The sequence below is a fragment of the Delphinapterus leucas genome, chromosome 11 (genome assembly GCF_059928025.1).
Source record: "Delphinapterus leucas isolate spDelLeu-1000000601 "Yukka" chromosome 11, BTC_Dleu_Yukka2, whole genome shotgun sequence".
Taxonomy (NCBI): Eukaryota; Metazoa; Chordata; class Mammalia; order Artiodactyla; family Monodontidae; genus Delphinapterus; species Delphinapterus leucas.
In genome coordinates this window covers 23417730-23431629 of record NC_143139.1, presented here as the reverse complement: position 1 = coordinate 23431629, position 13900 = coordinate 23417730, and the positions used below count along the sequence as shown (strand labels likewise).

General features: G+C 40.0%; 1 protein-coding gene across 1 annotated transcript in view; it reads right to left on the bottom strand.

Moving 5' to 3' along the window:
• Window positions 1-396, bottom strand: part of CCDC91 (coiled-coil domain containing 91) — a 411994-nt gene extending 411598 nt beyond the window's left edge. The window contains exon 1 of the mRNA XM_089920448.1: window positions 195-396. The gene's annotated coding sequence lies outside the window, so the exon portion shown is untranslated. The remainder of the gene's footprint in view (window positions 1-194) is intronic.
• Window positions 397-13900: the final 13504 nt, after the last annotated feature.

The window sequence follows — 13900 nt, the reverse complement described above, 5'->3', positions numbered from 1 at the left end:
GGGTCGGCACCGCCCGCCAAGGGAGGCAGGTCACGCCCCCTGACTCTCAGGCACCGCGACCGACCTCCCGGGGCCAGGCCCGGGCGGAAGCCCGGCTGCGCTCCCCGCCCGCGCCCAGGCCGCCTCCGGGCGCGCGGCCGGCCTCGCGCGGCCCCGGCCCCAGACCCAGGCCCAAAAGACGAGCGTCCGTTTACCTGCGCCCCGGCTCTCGCCGCCGCCGCCGCCGCCGCCGCCGTGCCGCTCCCCCACGCCGTCAGGTGAGCCACCCACAGCACACAGCTCTGCACGCGTGCACCCGGGCGCGACCCAGACCCGGGGAACCAGGGCCCCGGCTACACGAGTTGGGGTAGCCCACGTACCACGCACCACCCGGCTTCCAGCACCTCTGCCCCCGGAAGTTGATTTCCGCCAATGCCCGCCCAAGGCCGCGCCTGTCACTCAACGCCCACACCGCGTCACGTGTTCCTATGCTGAGGCCGGGCCCGGGGGCCCCATCTTCACAGGCCCGCCACGCCTGGCTCGAGTGGTCTTCGGAGCCGTGCCCTGGGAAAGCGGTTGACTCACGCGCTACTTCCTGGTGGTTACATCTTCTAATGCCCCTTGAATGACAGGCCCTTTTTCTATATCTAATCCATGCAAATCAAACCGTCCCCGAGTTGGCACTGCCATCCGGGACTTTGTAGGATTGTTCCAGAGAAGAGGAACAATCCTCTTCACCACCTCCAAGCAGAGTTCTCTAACTACTGGAACTGAGTTAAATGCTGACGTGTGCTCAAGAAACAGTGGACTAGACAACTGCTACATCTCCTCTTGACGTATCGGAACTCTCAAAGCACCAGGATGCACCCAAGCCCAGAGCCTTTCCAGACCACTGCTGTATGACTTCAGCCAAAGAGCTCTGCTCTAGAATTACGTATGTTCTTGTCTTCATCTCCAGATCACAGCAATTTGTAGATGCCATCTCTGTTTCAGAGAGAATCAATTTTCAGCTACCAAGACCCCCCCTTTTTTCCAAACCTTCAAATAATTTCAACTAAAGAAAAGAGAGAATGACAAAACTGACCGTTTTATTTGAAAGCAGGCATGGTTATATAGATTTTTTTTTTTTTTTTGGTCCATTGCAGACTGTCCATAGATGTGAAAGAAAAACAATTACCAGGACATTTGTTAAAGATTTTTCCATTTTTGACATGGGAGGCATTTGGGGAACATCTATTTAACAATTTACATAACAATTTTTTACTGTCCCTACTGAGCCAAGTTGGGACAATCCAAGAGTGCACAGGATACACTCAAGATCTTTGCCTTCAAGGAGTTAACAGTCTAGTAAGAAAGACAGACAAATAACCTAGGAATTTGAGCATAAGTCTCTGGAATATTCATGTTCATTGTATAATAGGCATTCTTTAACGTTCTGAACTTTAACATTTTGGACATTATTTTTCTCATCTTTCCATTGAACAAAACTGGCTCAAGCGTGTAATAATCTCTGCTCTGTACTGGAGGTGGAATATGTCAGCAAGGAATCCTAACAATCAGTTCTCCAGTAAGTGCAGGCTCAAGTGATTAATGAACAGTTTCAATATGGAGCATGAATGTCACCTCTTCTACACCCTTTTTTCCTGTCCACCATCTTCTTTGTGTGCATAGCAAACAGATTTCTATTATAGGAAATCTGATGCTTTCTTACACATATTTGTTTACCTATCTACTAGACCACCAAGTCAAGGACCACTTCTCAGTTGTATAGCTTTTTTTTTTGTTTTTTTACTAGATCACTGCTTTATTATACAGTAAGTCACCTACATACAAGCGAATTCTGTTGCAAGTCATTTGTATATGTCTTAGTCTACTTCTCCTTTATCATTGTATATCCTGCAACCTAGCACAGTGTCTAGTGATTAGAAGAAAGAATTTAATAAATGTTTCTTAAACTGAATACATACAGTTATCTTTGTATCATTTTGTGTCTCATCTCTTTCTGCTAGAACCTTCAGATGAGTTTCTGAGAGTTTTCATTGATATATCTACATGCTCCCTCTGTCCCACTTAATCCAATATTCAGTATTAAACAGATTTATAAAAACTAGTATTTATTGAGCACTTGCTATGTGCCTGGAATTGGGCTAAATATTTTAAACGTATTATCTAATTTGTCATCACACGAATCCTCTGGAATAAGTATATTAATATATTCACTTTTTAGGTGAGGATACAGACTTAGGGAGGGTAACTCGACCAAGCAGCAGAGCAGGATTCAAAGTCAGCTGTGCCCAACGAAAGGATTTGTTGATTCACTACAACACACTGCCTCTGCTTTTCACATCATTTGTTTGTGAACCCAAATCTCTCCACCTCCATGATGTCTTTCCTTTTCTTAAGTACAGTTCAATGGTTGTTGGTATATTCACTAAGTTGTGCAACCATCACCACCATCAACTTTAGAACATTTTCATCACCACAAAAAGAAACCTGATATCCTTTTCCAGTCATTCCCCGTTCCTACTGTTCCGTGCTCCTCCCAGCCCTAGACAAGCATTAATCCACTTTTTGTCTCTATAGATTTGCCTATTCTGCACATTTCATATGAAAGGAATCATGCAATATGTAGTCTTTTGTAACTGACTTCTTTTACTTCACACCATCTTGACAAAGTTTGTTGATCCACTCTTCAGTTGGTGGATATCTGGGTTGTTCCCACTTTTTGGCTATTTTGAATAGTGCTTCTATGAACATATACAAGTTTTTGTGTCAGCATATGTTTTCATTTCTCTTGAGTATATACCTAGGAGTGGAATTGCTGGGTCATATGGTAACTCTATGCTTAACCTTTTGAGGAACTATCAGACTGTTTTCCAAAGTGGCTGTACCATTTTTTTCATTCCCATTTGCAATGTACGAGTCTTCTTATCTCCTCTAGAACTTATGGCTCTATTCCTTGTCAGGGTACTTTCCATAAGCCATCTTTTTTTTATTGTTAGTTACCTTTGCTATTATGTGTCTGCAGACCCACGATGCTAATAGATTGTAACCTTCTGAGAAGAGAAACATGGTTCCTGCCCTCAAGAAGATAAATTTGGAGCTGATATGGAGAAACAAATGAAATAGAGTGATAATAAGCATGGAAATCAAGTTTATTGTTGAAATGTGGAGGAGGACCATCTCATTCACCCTGCACTAAACAGGAAGTACTTCTCATAAAATGTAAAGCTCAAGATGAGTCTTGAAGAATCAGTAGGAATTGGCCAAGCTAAGAAGAGATGAAAGTGTGCTCCAGATAAAGGAAAATGTACCTGTATATGTATTTCCTTGCCTATGAACTGTTGAGGTAAGTATTGTATAGTGTGTAGGTAAGTATAGTGAAGCAAAGGTGAGGATGTGTGGAAATGTGGCAGGATAAAGGGGAAAGGTAAATGGGGCAAGATGAATGGAGAGTTTTGTAAACCACTAAGGAGTTTGCTATATATCCTGCAGGTAATGGAAAACTAATGGGTTATTTAGGCAAGGTTCAGGGAGAATTACTTCAGGAGCAGTATGGAGGATGGATCATTAGACAGGGAAGAGATGGCCAAGACTGGAGAAACAGAGAAACCAGTTAGAAGACTGATGAAATAACTAGAATGAGAAATTATGAAAGTCTGAGTGGAGGTAGTAGCCATGAAATTGTCAGAGGATTTGAAAGGTATGTGGGCAGCAAAAAAAAAAAATTAAGAAAGAACTAAAGATGTCGCCCAAGTTTCTGGTGCTATTCAAAGAAGAAGGGGATTCAAGAAGAAGACGGAACACTTGCTGATACGAAGAATGAAACACTACAACTTATTACTGTTGTATTGTACAATGCTACAGATCTTTGTTTATTTGATCAGGGTTCCAGCTCCTTGTCTCCTTCATTTTCTTGGTCACAAGATGACTGCCTTCAGCAACAAGGATCATATGCTTTCTCATTCAAATCAAGGGTAGGGGGATGGGGGAAAGGGGGCCACATCACACAGTTCTGGGCAAAAGTCCTGTGGTTGGTTCTCACTCTCAAACCATTTCTTATGGACAGGGGAACACCATAGGTCAGGATTAGATGATCCCAATTGGATTAGTTTGAGAATAAGAGTGAGGTTAGTTCCACCTAAACTTCTCAGGTGTATGCTTCACAATGTGGTGGGCGTGAAATAAATGCCAAGTGTCTACTACAATTATTTTCAAAGCATATAAATATGTAACAACTATATTATTTTCTTTGTTGGAGTAAAAAACTAACTCTAAGCATATGTAACAAAGGCTCTGACTCTATTTTTGATGTTTGACCTTTGACAATTTTCAAGCCTCACCCATTCCCTCTTGCCCCGCATCTGGACAGGCTGATATGAAAGCCTGCGTTCTCCCTTCTCTGGTGCCACAGGGAATTTTCACCCTAGTGCCATGCCCTAGCCACCATAAAATGCCCAAGGCCTGTCTCTCATTGTGTACTCTCCTCCAACCCTCCTATAAAGCCATTTTGGACCTGCTTGGGAGGACTGCCCTGCTCTTTCTAGAAAGTCTCCTCATGTGAGCAGTAAACTTTCTTATACCCCTTGGCATCTGCATGGTTGAAATCTGAACCAAATTTTAGGTGGGTGTCCGTCTCACTTCTATGGGTGACTGCAACAGCATGTGAACTATCGATACATAGGCGAAAGGATGTAAGGAACAAACTGTGAAACTTTTAAATAAGCACTCTTCTAGCGCCTTCCTTTTCCTATATTCATTGTTCATTTATGTGAGCCTTCAAATCAAATCAATATAGAGTTTGATTCTTCTGCTACTGATTCTCAGTATTGAATATTGAATGTTGAATATTGTATTGAATGTTAAGTCAGTATGAATTTGCTTGTTATACTTTACCTCAAAATACTTTAGTGTAGGTAATGTGATGTAGTGTGCATGTACTTTACTTAATTTACTTTATCTTCTAATGATCGTCAGTTGCCATAATCTAGAGTTCACACTTTAGAAGTATTCAGCTGGTGTTTAATCAGAAAGGTTGCATTCCAGACATAGCAAGGATAAGTGCTTCAGCTATCATTGTCTTCCATTAACACTTGGGACTATGCTAATCAATAAAATGAATGCTATAAATGGCTTTTCATGGGTGAAATTAAGGGTTTGTTGATAAGCATGATGGATGTTATAAATTGACTCTCATTGATGAGCCAGTTGGGTTCATGTTATGTATATTGGTTAAAATATTTCAGAGACAGTCCCTACCTTTCATGACCAAGATTATAAGAAGCTCTGTAGTCGACACTTTTAGGAACAACAGCCTCCAGACCTCAAACTTAAATGTCTGAAATCCTAATAATTTTAAGCATGCCAAAGGTGGAGCAGTTTAATTTCTACTTAACTAAAGGAAGAATCACGCTCATTACAGAGATGACTGGAGACATGATGGAGACAAGGAATAAATTATTGGTGCCTTTCCCTCCTCTCCCCCCATGCATCTTTGGAATATCCCCAATGCAGGTGCCATTAAACTGAGATCTCAGGATAGGCCATTAAACTAAATTCAGACTGGTAAAGACTGAAGATCTACTAGGAAATAGAAATTCCAAGATATAAAAATTTGAACTACATATCGTTTCTGGCCATGGTCACTTCCCTACAGAAATAACAGGAAGCAAATTGTTCAAAAACCTAATATTAAAGGGAGAATATATTATTAAATAACGCCCAAGCCTGACTGATAATAGCCTGTGACTACTGCATGTTACGATGATCCTCAGAATTCTGTACTCCATCTAATAGGAAATGAGCTGCCAAAATAGTGTAACTTCCTGAAAAGAGCATCTTCCCCAATGACCCTCTCAGGGCCACATAAAGGACACAGAGAGCAAAGCAGCACCTGCCTAAAGAACACACACCACAGCCAGCCAGGAATCCTCACTACTCCTTTCTTCAGAATATGACAAAAAACAGTGACCACTGTGTAATGTTTCCAAATATCCTCTTTTTAATTGGGAGTTTCTATTGCAATGTCTTCATCCTTTCTCTTCCATTGCATTTTGCATTCATTGGGACTAAATAACTTGTCACTGATTGCTAGACCATGAGGAACTCCAGGTGAAGCTAACACACTTTGAAGAGACAGACAGAAAACATTTGCTAATTAAAGTGATTGGGTAGGACTTCCCTGGTGGGGCAGTGGTTAAGAATCTGCCTGCCAATACAGGGGACATGGGTTCGATCCCTGGTCTGGGAGGATCCCACATGCCGCAGAGCAACGAAGCCCGTGCACCACAACTACTTAGCCTGCGCTCTAGAGCCCGTGAGCCACAACTACTGAGCCCACGCGCCACAACTACTGAGCCCACACACTGCAACGACTGAGCCTGCATGCTGCAACTACTGAAGCCCGCGCACCTGGAGTCCGTGCTCTGCAACAAGAGAGGCCACTGCAATGAGAAGCCTGCGCACTGCAACAAAGAAGAGCCCGCACTTGCCGCAACTAGAGAAAGCCCACATGCAGCAACGAAGACCCAACGCAGCCAAACAAATAAAAAAATAAAGTGATTGGGCAGCAAAAGGGTATACTACAGTTATCCAATCTTTCCCCATGGTGCAGCATTCAGGTATATTGGATGAAATTGACCCTAACCTTGGTTAGTCCTGATTGGTATAAACCAGAAATTACTCCCAACCCCCTTGCCACAGTTTATTCGGGGGGGGGGGGGGTGAGAAACCAAGTCAGTCATTGCATTGCCCTAACCATATGAATTGTTTCAGAGATCATCCAACAAGCACAAACCTCAGGACAATTGCTCAATGATTGTTGGAAGGAATTTTCTCTCTTCCTGAGGAGATACGTGAAGAAGCATGTAATTCCTATTGCTTTTAACAATCATCTTGTGACCATGAAGGAGACCTGTCTGAGGATAAAAGCAGATGCAGATTGCAGAACAAACCTGATATAAATTGGAGAAATGGATCCGAAGCTTTGATTAAATCAGTTCTAAAGCTTCCTTCACCTCCACGGGACTTTTCATTTATGTAAACAATTTCCACTTATTATTTAATCCATTTTGAATTAGGTTTTCTGTTACTTTCAATCCCAGGTGTTTTAACTGGCAGAAAGATTCTGTATCTGTATCTTCATTTTAAATGTCAGAAAATAAGTTGTCATTTTCTTAAAATGGAAAAGAGCCTTGTTTTCCTTCTTCCCTTTGAACATGCTCATACCAGAGTGAGATTGAAAATGAGCTGCTGTCCCTGAGAGCAGTTCTTTCACATTCATATGATACTCAGCTTTCACATTTAACCAATGGGAAACTATTTCAAATATTGATTTGTAACATTATATATGAAGTATATAAAGAATAAACTGTGAAAGCTTTATGTAAGCACCTTTCTGGCCCTTCCTCCAGTCAGGTCTCCTTTGAATTCTGTACAGGATGTAACCCATTAATAAAAACTTCATTCTATAGGAGATATGTGAACCCTAACTTCTCACTCTTTTGTAAATTGTCATTGGTCACCATTTGGTTTTGACAGTTTAGCTTGATTTATAACTGGGCAAGAATCACTCCCTAATGTTTGAAAATATGAATTAGGCCTCAGGGCCTAATACACAAAAGAAGGCCCAAGGCAGAAAATGAAACAAGAAAAGCCATCATTTCATTCATGTAATCATTATAGTAAATTAATAAACACTTATTTACACGATGAGTTGCCTTTAACTATGATCTCCAAATAATAACACAGAAATGTGGCCCCTGTATGTAGAAAACACATGCGTCCACTCTATTTTCTTTACTCCTCATTAAAAAACATTGACTTGTATCTATGGAATGAAACTTCTAACATTAAAAATGATGAAATATTTTTTTATATTCTGGGTTAATTCTAACTTCTAAATTATTCACATAATTCCCAGTGCTTAATTAAATGTCACATCTCTTTCCTAAACACTACTTTTTGTGATGCATGTTGAAAAATCCAAAAGTGACCTAGGTTTTGCATCTATATGAAACGATCATATTTCTTCCTTAGAACTCACTCTACCGCTTTTGCAGATGGAGTAAGCAATACTCTGGGCAGAAAGCCATGTGAGAGCTGCTACAACTAAGATAAATTGAGTCTGAATTAAACTTTTTCAAAATTTTTGGTGCACCACAGAATTAACACATCATGAAAAAACTCTGAAGTTTGAAAAATGGAGTTTGAAAGAACGTGGTGGGACCCCAAGCAGCATTCTCCTGAGAGTCTGATCACTCTTTTAAGTTGACCAGAAAAAGCAAAGTATTACATATGAACAGCGGAAGGCCCTTCCATTTATTTCTTTCAGTTCGGGAAATTAAATGTTTCTAATGATAAAGAGAATTTTGTGTCATGTCAAACTTTAACCTAGCATAGAACAAAAAAATCATCCAACATCTGAAAGAAAATTACTCCTGTTGGAGACCAGCTCTACCTGCATATTTGTTGTACTGTCATTCAGGAATACCTGGCTTACAATTTAAATTATAAATAAAACACTAATCAATTTTTTCTTTGATGACAATATCTAAGAATTGTCAGCATAGTTTTAAGGAAACTATTTGAAAGCATAGTTTTAACAGTATAAAGACACAGAGTGTATCTAACCCGCAGTGTCTAAATCTGTTTCTGGCAATAAGCCACAAACCCACTGCTTTTTTGGGGGGAGTGGGGAGTTTACTAACAGCTAAGGCATTGTTTTAACCATTATTCATATTATACGTTTTTACATTACTTTAATACATTTATCAGAATCTTTGCTTAAGATGTGTATCTTAAACCCCAGCATCATATAGTAATTTGCCTAATTTTTCTACCAAACAATTTAACAAATGCCAGTAATGCCTTTAGATAATAATGCCTAGAGATTGACAATAAAATTAGATTTTACATTAATGAAGTTATTTTTTAAGTAAAATTAGATTTATGAGATACCCCAAATCTAGGATTTTATAGAAATATTTGATAATGAGACTTCTGAGTAACATATGGATTATATGAGTCCTGTTATAAAGAGTATGAATAATTGTATGCTCTTATTTTTCTGGTAAATTGCTGTGAATCCTTGATCACCATGTGATTAAGGCACACAGGCAACACTTCCCCCAACTTTATAATAATAGCATAAAGGCTTATTGTTAACAATGTGTAGTGATGTGAATATGCTTTACATCACTATACATAAGATATATATGTGTGTGTATTATCTCCCAATTATGTTTACTCACTCAAATATACAAGCATTTGTGACTGAGTTACTGTCTCTTTACAGAAATTCACTCCCCCATCAACCTTAACAAAATTATTCTCTCTTGATTCTCTGACTTCAGACTATTCTTTATCCAATTCAAAAGATCCCTTTCCTCCACCCTCTACTTCAGTGTAGCTATTCTTCAAGTTTTCAGCCTTTGTTCTCTTCTAGCTCAGGTTTAGCCATTCTCTGTGGGTAATTTTTTCTTCTCACCAGAGACTTTATGTCCTTAATACAAATGATTCTGGAATCCACAGGTGTCTTCTGAATAAAATCTTCTCTCAACCTACATTAGTATACTCCACATGCCCACCCAAATTCCATTCTCTGTATCCACATTTTTTGATCCCATGGAAGTTTTTTTTAACTCTCTAGCCCAGTATTCTCTCTTAAGTTCAAAATAGACTATATAGCTTGCCTGCTAGATATGCCCCTAAATGTCCCACAGGCAACTTACATGTTCCAGAAGAAACTCATTATCTGTTCTCCCCTAAACCTAACCATCTTCACTCAGTTGCTTTCATAAGCACCTGCATTAGTTAAGACTCTAGTTTCAGCTCCTTTAACCAAGGCTGGAAAATAATAGTGGCATAAATAAGAAAAGATGACATATCTCACATAAAAACATAAGAATAGGCAACCAGGGCTCCATGAATACCCAGCCCAGCCTCCTTACATCTTGTGGTTCTCCCATTTTGAACACGTAGCTTCCTTTTCAAGGTCTAAGATACATGCTCCAGCTCACGCCATCACATCTGCGTTCTAATTGGCAGAACAAGGGAAAGGGGGAAGTGAAGGGAATGCCTCTTCTTTTTAAGGGCGGGAACAGAAGGTACACATATCACTTCAATTCACATCCCACTGTCCAGAACTTTGCCACTTAGCCATGCCTAGCTACAAGGGAAGCTGGGAAATGTCCTCTTCAGCTGCAGCTTTGTGGCCTGCTGAAACTCAGAGATTCTACTACTAACGAGGAAGGGGATAATATACACTGGGGAAGAAGTGTTGATCCCTCTCACATCCACTCTCTGATATTTCACTAGTGCTACTGCCTTGTTAAATATACATTTACTCTTTTCATGTGAATGTACACTGAATGGTTTCTGATCCTGTAATCTGAGTGGGGTAGAAAAGAATGCATTCATCAAACCAATGGTTACATACCTTGTTCCTAAGCCTGAATTAATTCACTCTAACAAAGTGGGTTAACTCTAACAAAGCTACCGCATTGACACAGTAGCTGTGATCAGGGATACTACTTGGTTGAGCTTGAGACAGTCTATAGTCATCTCACAGGATCCACCCAGTGTTTTCAGGAGCCAGAGGAGTGAATCAAATGGGGATAAGATAGGGACAACCACCTTTACATCTGAGGTCAGCAAACTTATTCTGTAAAGGGCCAGATACTATTTTAGGCTTTGCAGGCCATGTAGTTTCTGTTGCAACCAGTGGACCCATGGTATACTAAACCTTGGACAGAACTCCATTTTTTAATTGCCGTTTATATGCTCCCACTCTTACTGGAGGGTCCTGATGATGTGTTAGGTTTCCTGGTTTCAGTGTTGACTAAGGCTCAGTGCCCATCTGTTTCTAAAATGTAAGTGACCTTTGGTCCCTTTTGAAAAGGACTGGGAATCATAACCCTATACTTGCCATGGTCATAACAGGGTCCATCCCTGTGAGGACCTACCACTTCAATGAATGGGTGCTGGGTCTGAAACTTGGCTCAGATCCATAACGTGGGCCTCCCAGTTATCCATCCTCGTGTCCTTCTGCTGGTGCATGCTGAGTGATTCCACTGTTCATTATCCTTCTGTAGAGCATCAGTGCTGCTTAGCAATAGCCATCCAATCCCATTATCTTTATAGCCACTATATTCTCCATACATCTCAAATATCTGACTCATTTGGCCAATTCACCAACAGTGAAAATTTTAACAACTGGACCACTATATTGTGCCAGGGGCTATCTGTGTCCCATGTGCCACAAATGATGAAGTTTTCATTGCCAGAAGACAAAATCCTATCTTAGAACCTACTCTCTTGGACCACTCCTTAACAAAATGCACATATTATGTTCTCAGGAAGCAGAAACTGAGACAGAATTTTGGGTGCAGGATGTATATTAGGGATAAAACCCTTAATAGGAAGGGAAAAGGAAGCAGACTCAGGCAGAGGGAGAAACTGAACTGTGATGCAGATGCAACATAGCTTCAGCTAACCCATCAGAAAGCTCTGGAACAAATATGCCTTTCAGAGTCCTGCATCAGGTCAAAATGACCAGATCTTTGTACTACCACTTCTCTCAGTCACCAGATGCAAATTGCCCTGGGAAGGGTATGACTTTTGGAAAGTCAATTCTCTATACTTGAGCAGATCCTCAAGAGATGGCAGCTGTAGAATGCCAGCTGTACCTCCTGCAGCTGAGGAGGAAGTCCTTCTTGAAGGGGAATCTGGTGGTACATCTCTGTATCTAGCACGTTAAAACACTTGCAACATTGGCTGTGGCTGAAACATTCTCATCTTTGTGCGTTTGAACATGCTGTTTCCTCTTCCAGGCATCCTCTTCCTTCTAGAAATCTCCTCTGAATTTCCCAGGCTATATTACTTGCCCAATCTCTGAGGTCTGATCACATATTATTTATGCCATTATCTTAGTTATTCTCAAGCTATATTGTAATAATTTGCTTATACCATTTCCCCAATATATTGTGAACTCCTTGAAGACATGGATTATCTGTTTCATTTTCATATATACAACATCTAAAGCAGTGTATTTCATATAAGAAATTTTCAATACCTCATTGTAGTTTTGATTTGCATTTTTCCAATAATTAGTGATGTTGAGCATCTTTTCATGTGCCTCTTGGCCATCTATAGGTCTTCTTTGGAGAAATGTCTGTTTAGGCCCATTTTTTAATTGGGTTGTTTGGTTTTTTTGATATTGAGCTGCATGAGCTGTTTGTATATTTTGGAGATTTATCTTCAAAACTACAACGAGGTATCACCTCACACCAGTCAGATTGGCCATCAACAGAAAATCTACAAATGATAAATGCTGGAGAGGGTGTGGAGAAAAGGGAACCCTCTTGCACTGTTGGTGGGAATGTAAATTGATACAGCCACTATGGAGAACAGTATGGCAGTTACCTAAAAAACTAAAAATAGAATTACCATTATGACCCAGCAATCCAACTACTGGGCAGATACCCAGAGAAAACCATAACTCAAAAAGACACATGTACCCCAGTGTTCATTTTGGCACTATTTACAGTAGCCAGGTCATGGAAGCAACCTAAATGCCCATCAACAGACGAATGGATAAAGAGGATGTGGTACATATATACAATGGAATATTACTCATCCATTAAAAAAGGAATGAAATGGGGTCATTTGTAGAGATGTGGTTGGACCTAGAGACTGTCACACAGAGTGAAGTAAGTCTGAAAGAGAAAAACAAATATTGTATATTAATGCATATATGTGGAATCTAGAAAAATGGTACAGATGAACCGGCTTGCAAGGCAGAAATAGAGACACAGATGTAGAGAACAAATGTATGGACACCAACGGGGGAAAGAAGGGGGGTGGGATTAATTGGGAGATTGGGACTGACATATATACACTAATATGTTTAAAATAGATAACAAATGAGAACCTGCTGTAGAGCACAGGGAACTCCACTTCACTGTACAGTAGAAACTAACACAACATTGTAAAACAACTATACCCCAATAAACAAAGATAAAAAAGAAATATTCAATAAATAAATATTTCCTAAATAAATGAGAAGCCTTGTTTGTTTTTAGCCTATCCCTTTTTTTAATCTCCTATATAAAAATTAGACCCCAAAAGATTCATGAAATGACTCTTTCATTTTTCTTATTGCATTTTTACACAACTCAAAATTAATGACAGACTAAGTAATAACATTGGAAACTATATACTCATTTCAGACTACTTCCCCAAGACTTGCATTTGTATATCTTACTGCCTGATGGACATTTTCTTCTGACTATCCTAGGACACCTCAGACTCAACATACCCCAAAGAGCACACATCATTTTCTATCCCCCAACCTGCTCTTTCTTCTATATTCTCTCTCTTGCTTGATGGTGCTACCTACTCACCCCAGCTAGAAAACTGAGAGCCTCCCAAAACTCTTTGTGCCTTCATTGTCCATGTTCCTTGGATCCTAATTACTTAATGTTCTAAATGATTTCAGCTATGTCTTCTCCTTTCTGACTTCTCCTTTCTCCTAATACTTATGGCCAATTCAGGTACTTCTCCAATTTTCTGGACAAATTAAGTGATCTCCCTGTCTTCAGTCTTATTCCTTTAAAATCCATGCTTTACCACACTTCCCCAGATATCACCATAGTAAATGGTGAGAGACAAAGCTTTTCTGCCAAGATCAGAAACAGGGCAAGGATGTCCCCTCCCATCACTGCTTTTCAACAACACACTGGAATGTCTAACTAGTGAAATAAGATAAGAAAATAAAATAAAAGGTATACAGATGGGGAATAAAGAAATAAAACTGTCTTTATTTGCAAATGACATGATTGTCTATGTAGAAAATCTGAACAGATCAACCAAGAAACCCCTGAAACTAATAAGCAATTATGGCAAGATTACAAAATAAAAG